The 22,098-nt window shown below is 43.6% G+C and overlaps 1 long non-coding RNA gene across 1 annotated transcript; it reads right to left on the bottom strand.

Annotated features, from left to right (window-relative positions):
• Positions 1-4,480: 4,480 nt before the first annotated feature.
• On the bottom strand, positions 4,481-21,533 carry LOC138582843 (uncharacterized). The gene is made up of 2 exons (XR_011305091.1): positions 20,509-21,533; positions 4,481-7,337 (listed from the first exon to the last, which is right to left on the bottom strand). It is a non-coding gene; the product is annotated as an uncharacterized lncRNA (long non-coding RNA).
• Positions 21,534-22,098: the final 565 nt, after the last annotated feature.

Raw genomic sequence — 22,098 nt, 5'->3', positions numbered from 1 at the left:
AGTTTGTATTTTATTTTTGCAAAACAGACCTTTCCCTTAGAGCGTCCTTTTGAGGAGTGCTTTACAGCGTAACACAGCGTGGTGATCCGACCGGATGTATGTATCTTGTCAGTTATCACACTGTATTAATCTGCACAAGTGATAGATCAAATCCGGAATCCCCGGCTACGAGCCCCCAATTTGTAAGAAGATTCAATTCAACACTACAGCTAAGTCAATGCCTAGTCTGGGATACTGAATGGAAACCCTTATTGATATATCTTTAAGTCCAGTTCATGAGTTCTGGATGACTACCCCTATATACACCCCTCTCTTAGAATCCCCACTGAGCCAAGAAGTTGTTCTGTTTTGCAAGTTTAAAAGGTTTATTTGAGAAATAAGACAAAATATAGATACCACGCTTTTATAATAAATTCATAATCGATATCGCCCTTATAAATATAATGTTAATCAACAATGGCTAATCTGACACAAGCACACTTCTTTATAATCAATGAGGAGTTGGTGTAGGATGGATCAAGTAGCAAAAATACTTTTATGATTTCAAGGGAAAAGCAATGAGGAATAAAATGCAGTACAGAAATACTTGATATGATTTTAACAAAAGATAAGATAATCACTTTTTCTCTGGCAATTCACCCCCCTCCCCGATGCAATGTAAGAAATGGAAGGAGATGGAAAGAGGAGCACACAGTTCTCAGGAATGCAATCAAATACAATACGAAATTCAGTTCCCCCCCAGCAAGCTTAGAGGAAACAGGTAGGAGTTGGAAACACTGGCCCAAAATGCTTTTTAAATGTGATGGCAATGGATGAAAAATATGCCGAAAATGGTTTTAATTCCCTTTAGGAGGTTCAGGGTGAGTGAGAGATACTTGGGATGAGTTCAGGCTCACTTTAGCAATGATTCAGAGATGGTGAGTAAGAGGCAAACAAATTTTTAGCAAGGAAAGAAATGACTGCTGATGGTTACACGTGGCTGGATTTTTAACCAAATCGCAGTAAAATTCGCTAGTGCGTGAATCGCGATTACGGCAAAAGTATAAGTCAAGTGGCAAGTCGGTTTTGGGTTCGTTGGAAAGCTGGGATCCTAAGCTTTCAGAGGAAACTCACCTTGTCGTTTTAGGCCTCTGATTTAGGTTCTAAAGTATAAATCCTAGGTTCTGGAGTATGTAGCTGGAGTCAGTCTGGAACTGGTATCACGACCCAACAATTATGGACTATGCTCTTGTTGCCAATGGAGATTTTGAGCATACACCTGCTTGGCAGGAGCTGTTTGGAATCAGGTGCTTCCAGGTCCATTTCCCATGTGTCTATCAGTTTGAATGTGGGAATGGCTGGATCTTTTGGGAGTTGGCGGAACATGGCTTCGCTGATGAAGCTCTTACCGTTGTTCACGCACACTCGAGCGAGAACAGAGTCCTTCCCATCATTTAACTGAACAGGGATGAACAACTGCTCTCCAATTTGCTGAATATCAGCCAGGCTTTGAGCTGATTTCACATCTTTCTGGACTATAGGGTGGGAGTTTCTGATTGTGGATTAGTAAAGAATTTCAGGGTGTTTCCTTTCAGTGTGGAATACCACCTTAAACTGAAATGAATAATCGATATCGCCATTATAAATATAATGTTAATCAACAATGGGTAATCTGACACTAGCACACTTCTTTATAATCAATGAGGAGTTAGTACAGGATGGATCAAGTAGCAAAAATACTTTTATGATTTCAAGGGAAAAGCAATGAGGAATAAAATGCAGTACAGAAATACTTGAGATGATTTTAGCAAAAGATAATGTAATCACTCTTTCTCTGGCAATTCTCCCCCCTCCCCTATGCAATGTAAGACATGGAAGTAAATGGAAAGAGGAGCACAAAGTTCTCAGGAATGCAATCAAATACAATACGAAATTCAGTTCCTTCCCAGCAAGCTTAGAGAAAACCGGTATGAGTTTTAAAACACAGGCCCAAGTGCTTTGAATGTGGTGGCAATGAAGTGAGAAATATGCTGAAAATGCTTTTAATTCCCTTTAGGAGGTTCAGGGTGAGTGAGAGATACTTGGGATGAGTTCAGGCTCACTTTAGCAATGATTCAGAGATGGTGTCGGTTCTATGTTCGCTGGAAAGCTGAGATTCTAAGCTTTCAGAGGAAAGTTAAACCAAGTTCCTAGGACGAACGGTCCCAGAGATATGAATGATTTTGTAAGGGTTGTTTTTCGGATTTAAAGTAACTCAAATTGACAAGTGACAGCTATGCAGCTGCAGAATTGACAAGTGACAGTGGTGCAGCTTTACAAAATGACACGTGACAACTTCTAGGAGGCAGTTCTGGTTAGATTAAAATAGTTTGTATTAGATTATTTTAAACTAAGAGCTTATTTCTGTCACAATCTGACCTAAGTACTCACAATATATTTTGGAAGGACTGGACCTCGTCACGGATCTGATCAATCAGGCTAGCGGCACTTCACAGCGATCTGGTCTCTGGGTGTGCGGTTCTGCACGGTCTGGTCTGGTCTGGCACTGGTCTGTCCGGATACAGCGGTCTCTGCACGGCTCCTGGATCTCTGCACTGGTCCTGGCAAAAGTTCTTGGCACGGGATTCAAGCAGCTCGCCCGGCTGCGAGTAGCTTGCAATGATTTGAGGCCTGCTGCAGAGATCTCAGCTTGTGGTTCTGGAGTATGTAGCTGGAGTCAGTATGGAACTGGTATCTTATGGATGTTGTGTGGTCCGGCAAAACGCTCCGCAACAACTGGATTTGAATGTCTCTACCTGTCCCAGCAGTCGCTTTTTATGTGTTTTGAAAATGGGTGTGTGCCTGGGCCTAGCTAAGCCTGCCCCTCTCTACTTGTCATTGACCCAATTCTCCCCTCTCCCATGATTGGGGGAAGGAAATGTGAGTCAGAGTGATGCTGTTGGTTTTATGGGTCAGAGGATCCTCCCCTGGTCAGTTTGCCCACAAATCTATATTTGATTCAAATACATCCTTCCCAGATATACAATTTGTTGAAATTACATGTGCACATTATATATTCCTTATGGTCCATGCTTGTCCGCCTCTGATCTTCATGGGGGCTTGGCTTCAAAAATGACAACATTTTGCGCTTTTTAACTGGTTTTGCAATATCGGACATTTACCCAAATTTTCACACATGTGCGCAAGGAGTATGGACATTAATTGATGAAGTGTCAGATTTTTAACATGCAGACATTTGGAGTGAGACCCTATTTTCCGCTAGCAACCCCCCAGAATACACCACAGGGTCCCAACGCATCTCAAAATGTTCACAGAAAAATCACAAAAATAATATTACTACTTATATAATTCTGACAAGTCCACACTTTGAGTTATCTATCTTTTTAAAATGATGCCCTGGTCAAAAAAGGGGTGTGGCTTCCCACATCACAGGGTGGAATAACTGGTTTATCCACTTCCCCCAAGCTCAGCTGCTAGCAGAGGCACTGCCCCTCCCAGTTTCCCCTAAGAGGAAGCCACTTTTATGACGCCCTCAATATAACATTTGCCTGAGTCCAGGACAGGCCTTTGTTCACCTCCCTGTAATCCCCAGCTGCTCCACCCCTAATCTAATCAACAGGGCCATGTGACCTCAGGATTCAGCCAGGCCTGGGAACACAGCTGTTGATCCAGTATCGACTCCTGTCGGGGGTAGTTGTCAGGCAGAATTCAGTTTCATTAAGCCAGGTTTCAGATAAATGTCACTTTTTAAATCACTTACAATATTTACATATACATTAAATAATTACTTCCCTCAAGTCATTTCAGAATATAGTTTTACATTGTATCTACCTCTTAGCAAGTCTTTCCTTGGTCTGGTTTTGTTTCATTTGTGCAGTTTTACACAAAATTCTGGTGGTTTTAATATACTCGGCAGAAAGAGGGTCTCATGCCCAATTGTACAAGGTAGGACGTGCTCATAATAAAACATGGGTCCCTAACAGTAGTGCAAGCAGTAAGCTGGCTGGCCCTGCAATAACGGTTTCAAATACAATGTTCTTACTAAATACTTTCTACAAGTGCCAGAAGCCCGTCTTTGGCAGTTTTTACTTGGACTACGGAAACCTATTTAACATGAAATGCGCTATAATTTCTAGTGATACATTACGTAGGGTTTATTAGAAGGGTTTCATTACAGACCCCTGGGTATTTGCTTGAATCCTTTGGGGAAGCATTCCCCCACAAGGAGAAGGATGCCTACAATCTGAGGACGCCAACATGTGACGCACAGAAACAAATATTTCCCGTTCTGGCCAGATTTAGAATTGCTCTTCCAGTCAGGATGAAGTTCCATGCAATGAGTAAACATGAAGACCTGCACTATACAATTGTCCTCCCTATCCCCTGGTCTGCATTGCTTTCGTCGATGGATCAGTTTTTCTTTTTATATAATGCATTGCATTACTCACAAAGCATGCGCAAAAGGTTCTCATTTTACAGAAAATACACATATGCCAGTTCGTTTATTTCATATTCCATTTTATTCAACATAAACCACACCAAAAGGGCAGTAGACAATACAGTCAATATTAAAACCATTTGATCAAAAAGGACATAAAAAAGTTTCCATTCAACGCACACTCTTTTACACACACACACACACACACGACTTCGGGGATGGGAGGAGAAGGGCTTTTCATTATGGGCTGTGGTCTCAAAGAAATGCATTAAAATAACAGCACGCTTCAAGAACCCACACTCACGGCTTTTTTTTTTAATGAACCATTGGGGCAAGTGATAAACATAGGGAAATGATAAGCAGATAACAGGACCGATGGGTTTTGATAGTTGGAGCTTCATCGGTGGATAGCCCATCCATTCATCCATCTCCAGGGGAGTGCTGGTCGGCTGTGAATCTGCAGATATCCTTAGCAGCCTAGGCCACAAAGCAGGTAGTTCTACGATTAAACAGTTCTCATTCTGAAGGTGGCAAGTTTGGTCGACTCCTATTGTCGAACTTTTTTTTCTGTTAGGGACCCCTTATAAATAAATGTGACTCGATCAAACTTCCCACCTTCAAAACGTAGTCTATCCAATCACTTGAGAGGACAGACAATGGGGCGGTACCACAGAAGGCTTCTAAAGACGCCTGCTAGGGCTCCACAAATCCCCAGCTTTCTGCATAGGTCAGAGTTCCTTTTTTCAATGTCTGATCATTTTTGACAATTTAGTAGACAATGTGGGTTACTATTTTTCTCTTGTGATGGAATCGAGATAGTAGAGCATTTCCCATAGCACATGGAGCCCTTATGACTTGTGACACGTAGGAGGCATGCAACCCTTGGGTTAATGGCACCCACCCCCCCTTCTTGAACCTGCGAGATTCCAGGCAAAACACCCAGCCTCCCAAATATATTTTTCATAGTTGCCATTTGCACAACAAGATACTCGACTGTTGTGGAAAAATCTACTGACTCACGGCTTTCAGGGGTTGCCGATGTGCGTAATCTCCAGATTAAAATAGACCAGCCCAGCTCTATTCACAAATCATAGCATTAATTTGACATAAAAGAACTTGGAATATGGGAAATGTGACATACAAAGAATAAACAACATAATAATAAACATAATAGAAAATATATTAAGAACATTCTTTAAAAAAATAATTAGGATAGAAATATATTTTAAAAACGTAAACATCTTGACCTGAATTTTAGTGACCCTATATTTTGCCTTGAAATAGACGTACATCTTAAAATTATCAGAAAAGTGCAGCACCCAACCTACTCCCCCCCCCCTAAACCGGAACACAACCACACACCTAAACCTGTTGCATGCAAGCTGTAACACGCAAACACGGTTGTGGAATTGGGTTGCGTGATGAAATGTTCATGATTATTCAGCAAAAGAAACCAATCTTTAAAAGAGGGAGGTAGGGAGTAAAGTAAACAAATATTCTATTTTGAAAAGGGCTTGCTTTAAAAGCCCAGATCCTGGGATGGACCGTAGGAATCCTTCACATGATATTCAAGCTTAAGTGAAAAAACAATGAATTCTGGTCAATTGCTATGTTAGAACTTCCTTCACGAGTAAAAACAGCTCATTGCCAAAGTAATCAAAAATGCCCAGAAAACCCCCCCAAACCCCCATTAATGTGCAGCCTCTAGCTCAGTGCACAAGGAAGTGACCTGCCATAACATACATAGGTACATATGTGGTTGTGGCACATTTCTGACACCTACTGAAGAACATTCCCCTTTTCTCCTGTACAAAAGCTGCTCAAGTAGGAACAAGAGCATAACGTTAATCAGCTAAAGCACAGCACAGAAGCAAACATGTTATGGGCTACACAGGATCCCATGAACACTTGTAGAATCGTCATCCAATCTATGATCACTGCTGGAATCAAAGAACGTGTTTTGAGGTGTTCATGCTTACTATTATTCTTGACCAGCATGATGTTTGATTCAGGAAGAAAGCCAATTCACTTTTGCTTTTATAGATTAAGTAAACTGCATAAGATCGCTAGCTCACATGGATCACTGGGCAGTCTTTCAACCGTTTTATGCTGTGCAGCGGTCCCAGTATCTTCCAGAGGTTACAAGGTATTTGGGGAATATTTCTTCTGCGGCAAGGAAAACTTCAGATTTATTGACAACTGCTGCCAGGCTAACAATAGCCCTAACCGGTTTTGTCCTGTTCGGCCATAACCGTGAACTGAACGTTACACTGTTAAATCTGCAAAGTTCTTGACACAGCATGGTCCTTGTCAAGAAATGGAAATTACACTGACTTTAAGGTCCTTCTGGTTACATCAATGACAAAACGCTCTAGTTATGAGGAGTTAAAGGTCCTTAGGTAATGGACTCCTTCCGTTTGATGCTAAGGTCTTTCAAGTTCTTGATGTTAGGTTGAGGTAAAGGTCCTTCAAGTGCTTCACGTTATACAGAGGCTTCATTTGCCTGATCGTACAAAGAGCTGCATTTATTTGAAGTTCTTGTTCACCCATCTGTAAAAAGAGAAGTTGGTTTCTCGCCGAGGGATGAATTCCTGAGGTAGACGAACACGTAGGTTACTTCATAAGTACTTTATTTCAGAGTTAGGATACAAGCAGCTAATAGCACCTCGTTTATCTGGAGGTTCACTGAGCTGCTTGTTTCTGCCATTTCCCACTGACTTGAAGTCGGGGCCCCCGATAATGGGTTTCAATAGTCACCTTGAGGCCAGCGAGTCCCATTGTTCTAGTGAGGATCCTCGGCAGTGCCTGGCTAGATGTTTGCAGCTTCAGATGCTTCTGTCCGTGGCCTCAGGTTTCCTTCATTGCCATTACAAACTGTGCTTGTGGGACTGCAGGCGGCATAGCCAAGTGCTCGTAGTTTCTATAAAAAAATAAATAAAAAAAGAATGTTGTAACATTAGGGTTACTCATAAGAGGTACATCACCTTTAAAACATTGAATGTCAATTAAGCAAACATTATGCAAAATACTGACCAAATGTTTACGGTCATTAGTACATATTCTCTAAAGTCGAGACTGGACAGATGTATATTTTGCCAGGATGGGAATGGTAGTCCAAACACATCTGGGAGCCAAAGGTTGCAGACCAATCCTTTCATCAGTGCATGGAGAAGACCCTTCATGAGAAGGCATTTTGCAGACTGCGTCTCACACATCATACAGGGGTGTATCCAGTTGTGTGTGATCCGCATTCTGTGACTAACTGCAATGACATGGGTGGCCATTCATGGTAAAGTCTTAGAACAGTGAGCGCGATGACTTTTGTAGTGCGTTACATTGGGAGTCCTATCCCAAATGAGAAACTGACCACTGTGCAATATAGTGCAAAATATCACGCAAAGTCTCATGAATTTTAGGATTTGGACACAGCAACCTACCACCAGGAAAGGAATGGAGAAAAAAAAACCCAGTACTAACCAAACAACCCACCATATCTCATCCCAACTAAAAACAGTCCCCAAAATGAAGATGCACACACGAAGGAAGTACATGCCCAATGAATCCCATGCTAAAAAGTGGTGAAGGGGCTACGCGGATCTCTAGAAAGGCACATTAGAAAGAAACAAGATTCAATGGAAGAGACAGAAGAAGGTCATTCATAAATGCAAGTTCGTAAAGTTCAAGGAAAGAACATTGGGAAAAGAAATCACGTTTCCATTCATCCAGATTTTCAATATTACTAAATGGTACCATGCATTAGTAACACACTTATCTGAAAAAATGCAATTCATGGGGGGGGGGAGAACTGTACACATGGGGCTCTTATGTTAGATATGTTCCTAAAATTGATACCAAAATCAAACGATTTTCAGGGAAAAAGAAAGTTTTATAAACGTAAAAAATGTTCAGCTGTTTTACAATGTTTTTCTTCTTTTTGTTTTAACGCCAGGCTGGTATGGGGCAAATTGCTATGGAAGCAAGTTTATTCTTTTTGGTGGAGAATCAAGTTACTCCATTTGTGTGTGTGGGTGTCTCATTTGAACTGCCCTGCTATCGACCGTCTCCAGACACAGCATTTGATAATACTTTGGCAAAGTGCATTTTGCCAATATCATAAGAACAAATAAGGCACACTCATTTTTATTTCTATTGGGATTGAAAAGAAATTGTGTTTTTTCGTGGTTTTGTTAATCGGGCGCAATTTGCTACAGCTGCAACATGCACACGTTTGCTGCCGCAAAGTTATTGGTCGGCTGCCAAAATGCTTTGAGAACAAGGTCAATTTGTCTTACGCTAGACCAATTGTGATAGCATTATCCACAAGTGTGTAAATGACGTCCCCACTCAACTTATTACAAGCGATTTGTGACGTCTCAATTCCAGCTATAGATACGAGCCACACTAGCTGAACTGAAACGAGTCACTACTATCGCGATTATGAATAGCCTCTAGAATGCAACACTTGCAGACTGGTAGAGACCGGTTCACTCTGGTGTGAAGGAGACTGCCACAACCCGTCGTGGCAGGGTCAATGCAAGGCATATGGGGGCCGTCCTAGCTAGCTACCAGAACTGGTATGAGTGGAGGCCTGCGATGGAGAAGTTACTGGACATCTATTGCCATTCAAATTCAAGAGCCTCCCATCCATCCACCACGCAGAACGCTGCTTCCATTTGAAAGAAACAATTGCCGTAAAGCGGATGCAAGGAATGTCTTTCTGGAATTAAATTGCTAAGCAACTCCGAGGGCTCTAAATCTTTACCACCACAAAAAGCGCAGAACAAGTACTAAAAGGTTAAGCTGTAACCGACACGTGACATGTCAGCGGAAGCTTCGCCGATACGAGTGGGGGAGGAATGACCCATCATGTCAAATCCACGGTCATCATGGGGTTAGAGCCAGATCTGTGAAAGAACCATTTTTGCGATAGGTGCATTATGCGATTTATTTATCCAAGGACCAGACTGCAACATTAATGCAGTATTGCTGTTCTCATTTCTCAATGGGGATAATGTTTTTTGCCCAGATAAAGCCCACATTGGGCGAAACATTTGCACATACACCATTAGGTAAATGTTGGCACAGGGACAAGAGAACAAGGGTGAAAAGGCCGCTGTGGGCTGCCTACTGTTCTAATATTAAAACCATGGCGATCAAATGTATGTAGTGGATTGCTCCTTTTTGCAAAATGTACGGGGGGGAGGGATGGGGCTCTTTTTGCTTTTCTTCTGGCTGCTTTTTGTGTTTCAGCCTCCACGGAACTGGTGCTGCCAGTTTACAATTGTTATCAAATATTGACAGAAAAAGTATAATGCCATATTTAGACCCGATTAGCACCGTTTCCCCAACACAGTGTGCGATTTCTGATATGAGGGAGTGACTGATGGACATGTTCCTGGACATTATTTCCACATCAAATTCAACAGAGCCTCCATCGGGACCCCGCTTATTTGGAAAGCGTTTAAATGGCAAGCTCTTTATTTTAGTGGTTGTTCATTGGAGTAACTATTGTCTCCAACGAAACCTTAAGAAGTTTGAATATTGCGTAATGAGAACGTTTGTTTCCGAAATCCAACACAAAACTCGAATTAGCTACCGAAACCTATACCTTATTTCCAGATTATTAACCTAAGTCACACACAAAAACCTTTTTTAACTGACATTAAGTTTCGTGGGGTTTTTTTTAACACTAAATGTTGGCAATTCTGTGGAACGTTCACTTCACATCATAAACAAGCGACATGGTGATGTCAACAATGTACTACTGCCAAGTGGCCTAATGGCATATCCTTTGCGGTGCGTCTTTAAATCTTGGAAGTACATTTGCCAAGCAAGATGACTTTCCTTAGGCTCCCATTGCTTTGCACTCTTCTACTTGTGGTCTTTCATTCAGGATGGGGAAAATAAAGCTGCAAACATACATTTCTTCTTAGCAGATTTCTGAACGTGTTTATACATTCGTCATCAGAGGCAGTCACTTTTTGGTCATGCTTAAGTATCCCAACTGCACCACAGGCACAGAGTTGGGGGCTGCGGGCCTCTGTCCCGCCAACAAGTACAAGGATCAAGGAAGCATTGTCTAAAGGAGCCTCTATGGTCTACTCTAGACCACCTAGGGCTCTGCAGAGTCCAGAACTCACGGAGTTAAGTATCAAACCAACTAGGCCCATGGTGTGGATGTTGTGGGGGGTGAGGCGGTGGGGTGTCATGTGTGGGTGCTTTAGGCGTATGGAGGCAAACACTGCGTCATTTCATTGTGTTATGCTTGGTAGAAAGTGGGGCACCTTGTGGATTTGACGGCTCAGCTTGTGTTGGCCTAGATTGGAAAAGATTGTCCAAGCGCAGTGTGAGAGCAGACAGAGACCAGGCAGCAGAAAAACTAAAGAGGAAGAAATGCTTTCCGTGCGGGTTGTGCGAATGTGTGCCCGTGCAGGCGGGTTTGTTTGTATGTGTAATTGTACGCATGCATACTCATGTGGTGGGGACGGAAGGCAGTTGCTTTTGCCACATGAAGGTGTAGGCAATCCTGGCATTGGACACTTGCTACAAGACATGCCATGGTGAAAGGTTTGGTGCAAAATGTGTTATGGGGAAATGCTGACATATTGGGTACAGCCAGCATAAAAACGTATTCTTACACATAATGTGGGCACAAGCATCATAAGCATGTGGGTGTGCTGGCATATACTGTGGGCAGAGGCACCACGACTGGTGTTTCCTTGGTAGCAGTACTGGCATAGCTGAGTGAAAGCATTAAAACGTGTATTTTGGCAATGTTGGAAAATACTGGGCACAGGAATCATGAACATGCATTATGAAATGCTGTGCCCGGTTGGCGACATGACAATGGATTTTGTAAAGTGTCAACCTACAGAACATACTCAAAATGTTTACCCCATTTTCAGCAAATGTATGCCAGAACATGCCCCATCTCACTAACCATTTAAACACGTAACTGGGGCAAGGAGAAGCCCCCAAACATCCTTGATTGATTCCATCTCCAGTCACCGATGGCGCCAACTTAGTATTTTATGATATATAGAGGAATTTAAAAATACCCAAGACAGCAATCTTGAAAGCCAAACACGAATACATTCCAACAGCCAGTATAAGATGAAATGTGTTCAAGGGCCTGCATTGCAGACTGGTTTTGAATCCTGGCTTCACCACTTAACTAAAGTGGGTCATCCTGGGCAAAGCCAGTGTGCCTTAGCTGCTAAAATTGCAAGCCCCTAAAAATTATTATTTTTACAACAGACCCCGTTCATAAAAAGCCTCACTCATCCTACTGATCCAATGGTTTGGAATAATTGTGAGCATTAATATATTGCACATTACAAAGATGTGCGTCTCCTGGCTTGGGTGCGTTAGGCAATTATTTGTAAAGTAACTCCCACTGATGCCCTCAAGTGCCAAAGGCTGATGTCACTCCCTATGAGTTTATCTTCCAGGATGTTACTCAAACCCTGGAATGGCTGGTACGGTTGAGCTACCTATGCTTTATATGCACCGGCCTGTAGTCACGATCTAAATAAAACCTGTATAGCTCCTGAATATCGGCGCACCCCGCACCTGCTCCAGGTAACACTTCATCTTAATCACACCACGCAAGCCAATGCTTTCAGATCAAGACCTGCCCCAGGCCATCATCTCTCCAAACAGACCAGGCCTGCCTGTGGCAAGAGGCATGGTGGTAACACGGGAAACAAACGAAGTAATTTAAAATAAAACGTGGAACACTTACACTGTTGTAGCGCTTCACTGCGTTTAGCAACAATTCCCCACATGTGAGAAACCATGGAACAGACGTCTGCACAACCGGGGTCCGGTTTTCCAAAAAGCTGTCCTTTTTTTTAACAAAAGATATGCCTTGTGGAATTGTAGTCCTCATTTACTTCGCTAGGACTAATGCCCATCTGTGTCTTTTTTCGGGATATTACTCATCACTGAGCTGTAATGGATACCTTGCTTTGTTTACACCTGAAGGGGTTAAAAGGACTAAGGATCCAGGTGGTCGCAGCTCTGGTTTCAGAACTGCAAGCTCTTGCTAAGGAGGCACCCCCTACCTGTGCAGTCCACGTGACAGCATTCAAAAGCTGTTCCATTTGCGTAGCAGAGAGACGCCTCAGGAACACGAGATACATTTCTGGTTCGAAACACCCACGATCAAATCTCTCTAGACAATGGGACAGAGCAAATGGGGGAGGAGGGAGAGAAAAAGAGAGTGGGACGAAGGAATGGGCGCTCTGTGTGCGTTATACGACTCTTTGCAAGGGCATCCACGGTAAACACCAGCAGAGAGCGTTAAACATGGCAAAAAGAGTGAGTGAAAAAAAGAGCTGTGCGCAGATGTCAGTGTTGGGAGGAGTCAATGCTTGCCTTTAATGGTTTGCCCTGGGTATGCCCCATCAGGCTATTCTAGCCATGGTTTGCCTCTGTGACGCTAGTTCACGGCACAACTCATAGCCTGACATTTGAGGGGAAATGTGAGGACTGCACATGTGTCAACAGTGCTGGTCATTGGGCCGTCTCTCGGCGGATCCGAGAATCGGCACCAGATATGGAGCCGGATCTCCTGATCCAGTCAGAGTCAGCCACCCAAGCCCATCAACCACGCTGGATTACTTTAAATAAATAAATAAATAAAAATCGCCCACAACGGCAGCATTGCCTTTTACAGCGGCTTTGGCACTGGTGTGTAATCCACAATGCTCACCACATGTACAACTGATTACTTTCAGTTGTACATGTAGCGAGCATTGTCCAATACACACCAGTGCCAAAGCCGGCGGTGAAAGGCAATGCTGCCGTCGCAGGCGCTTATTATTTATTTTTTAAGTGTTCCAGCATTGCAGGATGTCCACTACGAGCCCCGCCCCCTCTAGACCAAGCCCCCACGGGCCCCACCACCCCCAAACTCCTCCCCCACCGTGGCCCTTGTGGTGTGGGATTTCCATTTCCACCACTGTGCGTCAATGTTCCTTGTGCAAGCCGCCTGGGGATGCGGGTGTGAGGCGCTCTATAAAGGGAGACCAGAATAGTGGGTACAAGCAGTGCTGGCATTTGCAATGGGATTGCGGCAGGGTGACAACTACATATTTTTACTCATGTAGGGGTTTAGCGCTACTGCTTTCGGTGTGTGTGTAGATGTACATCTCAATAACACTCAACATGCTGATGGCTTGTGACTGGTGCTTCCAGCATGAAGCTAGCAGATTGCTGCCTCATGGGCATTGCCTCTGGATTGTTGCCACATGGGACACTTGAGGACCGCCTCGTAATACTGCTCAATTGTACTGCTCCTTGATGAGCTGCCCGATGGATACCGTTTGTTGGCTGTTGCGTCATATGTAGAGCTCATTCAGTGTTGCCACTTATGTACTGCTCCATATATGGGGCTTATTGATTGTACCCCTCAGTAACCTGCTCACCATCCTACTTACAGTCGAAACATGGACCAGCCACTCTCACTGTAGGTGGACACTGGATCGTGCACCCCTTTCTCTGCACACACTAACACCAGCTTGTGTCACAGACCTCCAGCAACCCTGAACACTTTCTTGCTCTCAGGATAGACCTCCTCTATAACAAACCAAGCAAAATGCCTACCTACACCTGGTGCTCCCTTCCGGACACAAACACACCAAATGGCCTCACCATAGTGCACCTAGAAACATATCGGGGCACAGAAATGGACTTCCAATCTGCACTTCAGGTTTTGAAACCCACCCTTTCCCTTTCTTCCCAATAACTTCTCCTCCTCCCACTCCGATAGGACCTAGTGCTAAGAGGTGGTCAAAATAACTATAGGTGCGCTACGCAACTTCAGAGCCACGTCCTAATTACACTGCATACATTCAACATCTTTCACCATCCTTGTATGCCACTTCAGATGGGTCAGCGGTCATCATCCGGGAATGAGGTGTACTATACACATATTGAGCGAGAACGCGTCAAGTTGAATACATCTGTATGCCAACCAGGAAAGCCCAAGATTGAAAGGTGGCGCAAACGTTCTACAACGTGACGGATAACTGTAGCCTACGTAGGCCCGGTTGAGTTGTACTAGTATTTATAATTCTCGTTTAGCTTTGCCCCCCTTTTCAGTGTGCTCCCCGTGGTCTTTTGGTGTGTATATTTGTTGGAATATAGTCGAATTGCATGTACTATTTCTGCCTACCCTATGACGCACTATGATGCAGTCAGCGTAGTGAACCTTCTAATCTTCATTTGGCTGACATCTTGTGGACACCAAGCAATAATACATGATTTCCTTAGCATTGGCACGTGTATCGCACTTTATCTATGAAGCCTTCTAGATTTCACTACTGAAAAGAAGAGCCAAAAACAAGAGTCGTTGCGGCAAGTCATGAGTGTCCGGATAATAGAAGGAAGAGGCTGGCTTTGCCCAGGGATAAGCTTTCAGCAGTGGGTATTGAAGTGGTAAGGATAGTAGGTCACTTTAGATGCAAACCACCAAGTCCACCCAATGACCAGTCTGCTTTTTACCCACGGATCTACCCCAATTTGCTGATTTTCTTCAGGTGTTAATCTTCTGTGCAAGTGAAAGGCTGGCCGTTTCAAGCATATGGCTTAGGTGCCAACACACTTGGTTTAGAAGAAGGTCTTCACTGATGAGGCTCTCACAGAGTTGGTGGGACTTCATAACGGGTGTAAATGGATTAACCAACAAAACACGTGGCAGGTCAAGCGTGCCCATCAATCTAGATGCACATCTGTGGAGCAAGTGCACTAAATGACAAACATTTTACTGGATCTTACTCTACTAACACACATTAGGAAAGACTCCCTTTTTTACCGTTTGTGTTCACGGCAAAACCCCTTACACAGAGCTTGTTAATATTATCACGTACCTTCGGAGAACACTCCTCATCAGGAATGGAGTGGCTTGCCAATACTCTACCAGCAATCCCAGGCTCTAGACCAGGCTTCTAAGATTTCTATTCTAAGTTGGAAGACACAAGGATACATGAGCAAATATGACTTTAATTTACTCCAAGAAACTTGGCTGACTTTATGTCCAGTGAGCGATGGGTTTATAATGAACTGCAAGCCAGCAAAAAAAGGGTCACGGCGGCGACCGATGGGAGGATTACGAACGATTGTAACAAACAGCGAAAATCGCCTCCTACCGAATTGGAAATGTCAGTCAGATGCCTTGCTGGCCACTAAGATCACGGACAGAATTGATACGAATAACACATATATTCTAATACCAAACATCGATTTTAACTCAATTCAATCAGGAGATAGGTGTTTTGTTGAATGAGTTCGAAAATATTCTGATAAAGTGGCAAGCCCAATACCCAAAGAGTCTTATGGAGTAGGAGGCGATTTTTAACTGTGATTGCAACATGAATCAGGTTGAGTCGGATATATTCGACGAAGGTGAAGGGACAGTAGTACAAGCTGGTGGTGTAAGGAATTCTACCTATGGTAGAATGTGGTCTTTTTTGCAAGATGGGGGTTCTTGCAGCCTAACCAGCTATTTGATGGGCGATGGCTAACAGTCCCAACCTGGCATAACTGGCTAGCAGCATCCACGATTGGCTATGTGCAGCTTGGGAATATAAACATGGTGAATGTTTGTAACTTTGAGATATTACCCACCCCTCTGAATGACCACGCAAGGCTACATTCAGTGCGTAGTGTGGGTCACTCAAAGGTGGATGAATTAGGGGGCCCACAAAACAGAGTGGTGACAGGAAAAAAAATAATAGGATCTGGCAAATGTAACAAAGCAAATACCAGATTAAGAAATTGGTGGACGACTTTACCAAATGAGAGTAGGGACACATTTGCCTGCCCAAGTAAGTTATTTTACCTATCCAAACTGGGGGAAATGTCAATCGAACAGACAAAGGTGTCCAGTGGTCCCTTTAGTGCGGGCCATAGAAACTGGTTTGACATAGCGATAAATGTCCACCAAAAAAAAAAAAAAGAAAAAAAAAAGAAGGGAGCTCAATTAAACTGTGGGTGAAAGATCTGTCACATTAAATAGGGACGAAATAATCAAATGTAAAAGAATGCTAAAACAGGCGTTCCACAGATGACTTAATTCTTACCAAATTCAATTACATTTAATACAAATCGGGCTTTCTTTAAGGGACTGGTAAATAAAGATACGCAGGCAATTTGGCGAATTCTAAACGATGAAGATGGTAACCATTTTAAGATGCAGTTCTGCTGTGTGGCAGAGAACGCGTGGGTAGAATATCTTACAAGTAAACAGAAAGTAGCATCTGACAATCTTGCAAACTCTGAAAGTAATGTCGGATCGAGAGCTAGCTGCACATTCCCATTTGATAAAGCAGATATCGAACGGGTAATTGGAAAACTAAATAATTCTAGAGCCAACAGCCCTGATGGAGTCTCAAACAATCTACAAAGATGATCCAGTATTATGGGCAGACATCTTTTTTAAACTTAACGCACATTTCTGTAGGATATTCCATCCCTAGCCCTTGGCAAAAGTCACCGCTAGTCCCATATTCAAAAGAGGGGACAGAGCTACTCCATCGAGCTTTCGTCCAGTTGCCTTTATGGATTCATCCTCCAAAATATTCACCAAACTAGTTCTGAAGGACACTAATTGGGTCTAGTCCACCAGGCAACTGAGTCCGCTACAAACCGGGTTTAGGAAAGGTGTGGGGACTCTGATGAGCGCTTTAGCACTGTGTGCATGCACCTCTAACATAAGTGGAAGTTCAGAAAATCCTTATATGTGGCTTTGATGGACACCACAGCCGCATTTGATAACTTCGACATAACAAACCTATGGCGTAAATTAACTAAATGGGGCATCAATCTGGGTCTCTTACATATGATTGAGTTACTATACTCTGATAATTCAATGAAAGTTAGACTGCATACCTGGGGAGACCTGTCCAGATCTATACCGGTAACAAAAGGAGAACGCCAGGTGTGTGTTCTAGCCCCCCAACCTCTTCAACCTCCATCTAGCTGATTAATGGGAAGAAAGTAAAGCATGGAAAGGTTATGTCCCAAAATGGCTGTATTTGGGGGGGTTAAAATGATTGCGTACGCTGATGATCTTGTACTGCTAGACTAGACCCCTGCAGGACTGCAAAGGATCCTACATGGAACAGAAAATTATCTAAGAGTAAATCAACTGTCGACAAACCTCCTGAAATCTTTTGTAATGACATCTACTACTAGTCAAAAAATTAATCATATACATGGAGTCTGAGTAAGATACCGGTTACCAGGGTAACTACAATAAGCTATGGGTTGGTGGTTTCTCCATATCTTATAAAAGCTAATTTAAAGATCATAGAAAAAATGGAGAGGAAAACTCGATTCTCGATATTCACTCATGAAATTGCTGAAAGGCAAGCTGTGCGCCTATTCCCTGGTCCCACTAGTTGAGCTCTATAAATGAAAGTTAACAGCAATGATCTTACATGGTTGTGAGCGGATTTAATTTTCATTCAACAGGACATTTTTGGACAGGGTAGAAGGGAGCATTCGGAAGACACTGTTGGGCCTTTCAAAGACAGTCCCAATAAGCCTGATCAGACTCGAATTGGGCTTAACTTAATGGTGGGCAGAATTTATTAAAAAGAAGTCTGTCCCTTCTACACAAATTAATTAATACAATGTGAAAAACCCTAGTTGGGCTTCTATGTGCATGATGGTCTAAAAGAAAGACCAGAGTCGAGCCTGTTTCAGAAAAGATGTTCAGTCTTCCAAGAAATTATTAATCTGCATCTGTCGGACTCGATGCAACAAAAAAGAAAACAATGTGTTGGGACAGGAGGATGGACTGGGAAGATCTAGGAAGGTTAAAGTTAAGGAAACATTTAACTACTTCCTTCCTGTAGATGAACCCAGATCATACCTCCTCAAATTTCCATCCCAAAAACAGAGAATGGTATCTCCAATTCTGCTTAAATGCCCTGCCGATGCTAAATTGGTCCGAAAATTGGCTTGCCCAAGTAACTTCGAGGCTGCCGCTCATGCGGTCAGGCCCCGCTGGAATCCCTCTTCCACTTAACAATGGAATGTCTGGCTTACACGAAAGACGAGGTCAGTCATTTAGGCCCATTTGTTCACTCACCTGCACAGGTCCTGACAAACTGTTTATGGGGCAGGCTGATGTTAACCTCAAGTCAGGCCCCGATTCTAGCTTTGACAAAACTACTGGAAAACATTTTTCCTGGCACTTAAAACGCTACAGGGAGAGCGTGAGTGGGAGGCGAACTGGGATAGCGAAACCTAGATAGAGTCTTCGAATGTATTTAACTCTGTAATTCAGCGGATTCAATGAAGTAGTAAGTACTCCTAATGGGACACAAAGCTGAAGCAGAAGGTTCAACCTTCGAGTAGTAATGGTAAGTTTGTCCAATTGTGTATAGTCGTCCGTTTCTCTGCGAATGTCTCTTTCTTTCTCCTTTGTTGCTATTGTATATAGTTTTAGTAATGTGAGGTTTCTTTTATATTGTGAAATTGGTGTGAAAAGTTTCAACGTAAACACTAATCTTGAATAATAATTAATGATTTTCTTAGGGGATTTCCATTCGCCTTAAATTACACTACGCGTTCAAGTAAGGGTTTGTAACTGAAGCAGTTGGCTTGCTGGAGATGTGGAACCGTCGCAGATCACCTGCAACATCCAGGGTGGCAGTGTTAAACCAGTCCTGGGTATTAAGCGAAGACAGGTCACTTTGCCTTCTGGTAGATGTAGTTTGATATGTCTAATGGAGGCAACAAAGATGTAAAGTGCAAGAAGCTGGAAAGCCTGGCTGCCTTTATCTGCTCACATCTTTAAAGCTGTGTCGCCCACCTGAACCTTAGATTCACATTGAGAAGCTTGACTTGGCTGTGGAGTAAAGGTGGAATGGGAGTGCGGGGGACAGAATCTCTTCTGGCACCGCAGACCAGGAGGCATCCAGGAATGCCTCCACTGATGCCGTGTTACTTACAGCTCCCAAGAGTGCCAGGTCTCCCTGAAGAAGCTGCGTTTTAGTTTTTATTAGATGCATTCTGGTGCTTGAAGTCCTGAGATGGAGTCGATGTAAAGGACCACTGGAAGAACCAGATTTCAAATTTCTACACACAGCATCATACTGCTCACACGAACATAGAACTTATTTGGAGCGCCCAGTTGTCCCGTGCCAGATGCAAGTAATCTAGCTTCATCCAGTCATTGTGTTTTCTTTGCCTTCCTGTACATTTGTTTTTACATTGCCATTTTAAAATGCAGAAATAAGTTTGCCAGAAAAAGAATGCAAATTGGGAATGGATAAGAAAAGCACATTAATTATGGGGACAAATGTGTAGTTAACTTGTGGTGTGATTATCTTCATGGACATGATACTAGCACAATGACCGTTATTGCCAGACAGTAAAGTTCTATGTCAAACTGCAGAAAAGAACTTATGCCAGCACTCTCCTATGTGCGAAATGCATGAAGATTTGGGATTGGGAATGACAAAAAGTTTGTTTTCTTTTACAAAACTAAAGTCTATAAACAAATAAAAACAAACAAAACAAAAAAAGCACATTTTACATAGGCTATCGGGACTTAAAACTAACCACCACGAAGACAGTGCCAAAGAAACAACACAATCCAATCAGCTGATCTCAATTAACAGCATACTACATTTTGAGGTTTGTACTTTTGATTCACTAGGAATGCCAATGGCCCAATTGGCCGGAAGTGTCAGGATTATAATGACTTGTAAAATAAGAATTAAAAAGACTGGAAATATATTGCATTCAGATGCAAGCAGCCTGCGTCTGCCAGATCCACTGTAAATACACGAAGACATCGAACACCCATCCCAGTCAATCTTGTCTAAGCGATTTCATGTCTCATGTTTCCAGGGCACCACTTCCCTAGTCTTCGGCCTTCCTTCAACAAATCGTCGTTATCAGCTGCAGGGGTGTAAATGTGTTCAATTTAAGCTAGCAAAAAGACTGCAACTCCCAGAATCAACTGCGTTGTTAAACCAGCATGCAAAAGATACATACATGGAACCTCCTTTCCCCAGTGACATCCAGTCATCTCGTCCATTTAATCATAATGAACATATCAGAATACATACCCTGAGGCTTGGTGGTTGTGTGCTCTGTCCCAGCACGACCAAACAGCACGGGACCTAACCCACATCACCACAAAGGTGGAGTATCCCCTGCTTTGGGTTAATATCCCAGCGTCCGTTGCGTCCACCTGCCCCCCCCCTCCAGAAAAGTCTTTCAGTATCCCGAGTCAAAGGCCTTGCTGGAGATTTCGATGTTGAACGTGTACCAGAAGACCCAGAAAACCAGGCTCAGGCATAGGATGATGGCCCCGGTGTAGATGAAGAAGTCCCAGGCGCCGAGCTGGCCAAAGATCCCCAGCAGCAGCAGCACCAGCCCGGCTACGTCAAAGAGCAGCGCGATGAGGAAGATGACGTAGCAGCGGCCCACCAGCCTGGGCAGTCTCATCGCTGGGCCCGGGGTCTCGCAGGAGCATGGAGCTTTCTAGACACCCGAGGCGGGCGCGCGCACCTCCCGGCGGAGTCTCTCGAGTGAAGCGCCGGCTACCGAAGAGAAATGCGCTTTAAATGTCACGCACACCTTAAATAACAATGCATAGGCAGGCAAGTCATCGGGACAGCGGTTAACCGTTTCATCCCTGCGTCATTCTTCAGCCTCGAGCACCTGCAGCCGGGCGAGGCTGGAAGAACCTGTTGGGCGACTGACTTTTCATAGGGCTCGTGCAGAACGTGGACGACCGCATGCCCTGTGGGTGGCGTGCCAGTTTATGGACCAAGGCATAGGTCACCATGCCGAAAAAAATCGCTACTCAAACTACTTGAAAGATAGTCATAGCACACACTTCCCTGGTAGCCAACCGTTCTCAAAAGAGCATCACATTGGAGGTGCTGGGCGAGGGTGTTCCCCCATCCCTTCAGGTTAGCGAGAAACCGGTGTGAGCTCTCTGACTTGTAGTCAGAATTATTTCCATTGCAGTCTTAATTAATTCTAACACATTGGACCCAAACACCCATTAGAAATAATTCGCAAAACAGATTTAGTTTTGGACTCCTACATTTTAGAATTCTTTCCCATAATCTTAAAATTGAAGGTGGAGGGGGCTATCGATTTACCTGAAAACGAAGTTTAAAAACACACACACCTATTCTTAACTGGCACTATCAATGATATGGTGTTTAAAATGGGGGACATGCGCCATGCACTGGAAAGTGCAGCGGGAAACAAGGAATCTCAATGACCTGCTAGACACAGTAATGCCCCCCCCGTTATCTAGTGATCCTTCCACAAAATCAAGGCACAAGGACAGGCCATAGATATGCAAATTTCTAATGAGAAAACGCCCACTTTTACGACCGCCCAGAAAAGTTAGATCAAGACTGCGTGAAAAAAGTAGCCACGGAATGGGTTGCGTCATTCCGGTACTTGCTGTTTTTATTTCCCCACTAGAACTGCAGACCGATGCATGGTAGTTCCAAGGCCGTCCAACCACCACCCATAGGGATTTCACAGGAAAATGCACGTGTGCAGTGCAAGTCAGGGTCATTGCGGCGTGGAGGGGGATCAGTGAAACCAGAATCCCTCTGCACAACAGTCCCTGCCTTATCGACTTCGTCCCTACTGTCACTGAGACGAAATGACGCGCAGTCACGGTTAGA

This window comes from Ambystoma mexicanum, chromosome 3q (genome assembly GCF_040938575.1).
Source record: "Ambystoma mexicanum isolate Mex_15411 chromosome 3q, UKY_AmexF1_1, whole genome shotgun sequence".
NCBI classification, from domain to species: Eukaryota; Metazoa; Chordata; class Amphibia; order Caudata; family Ambystomatidae; genus Ambystoma; species Ambystoma mexicanum.
This window is presented reverse-complemented; position numbering and strand designations above follow the sequence as displayed.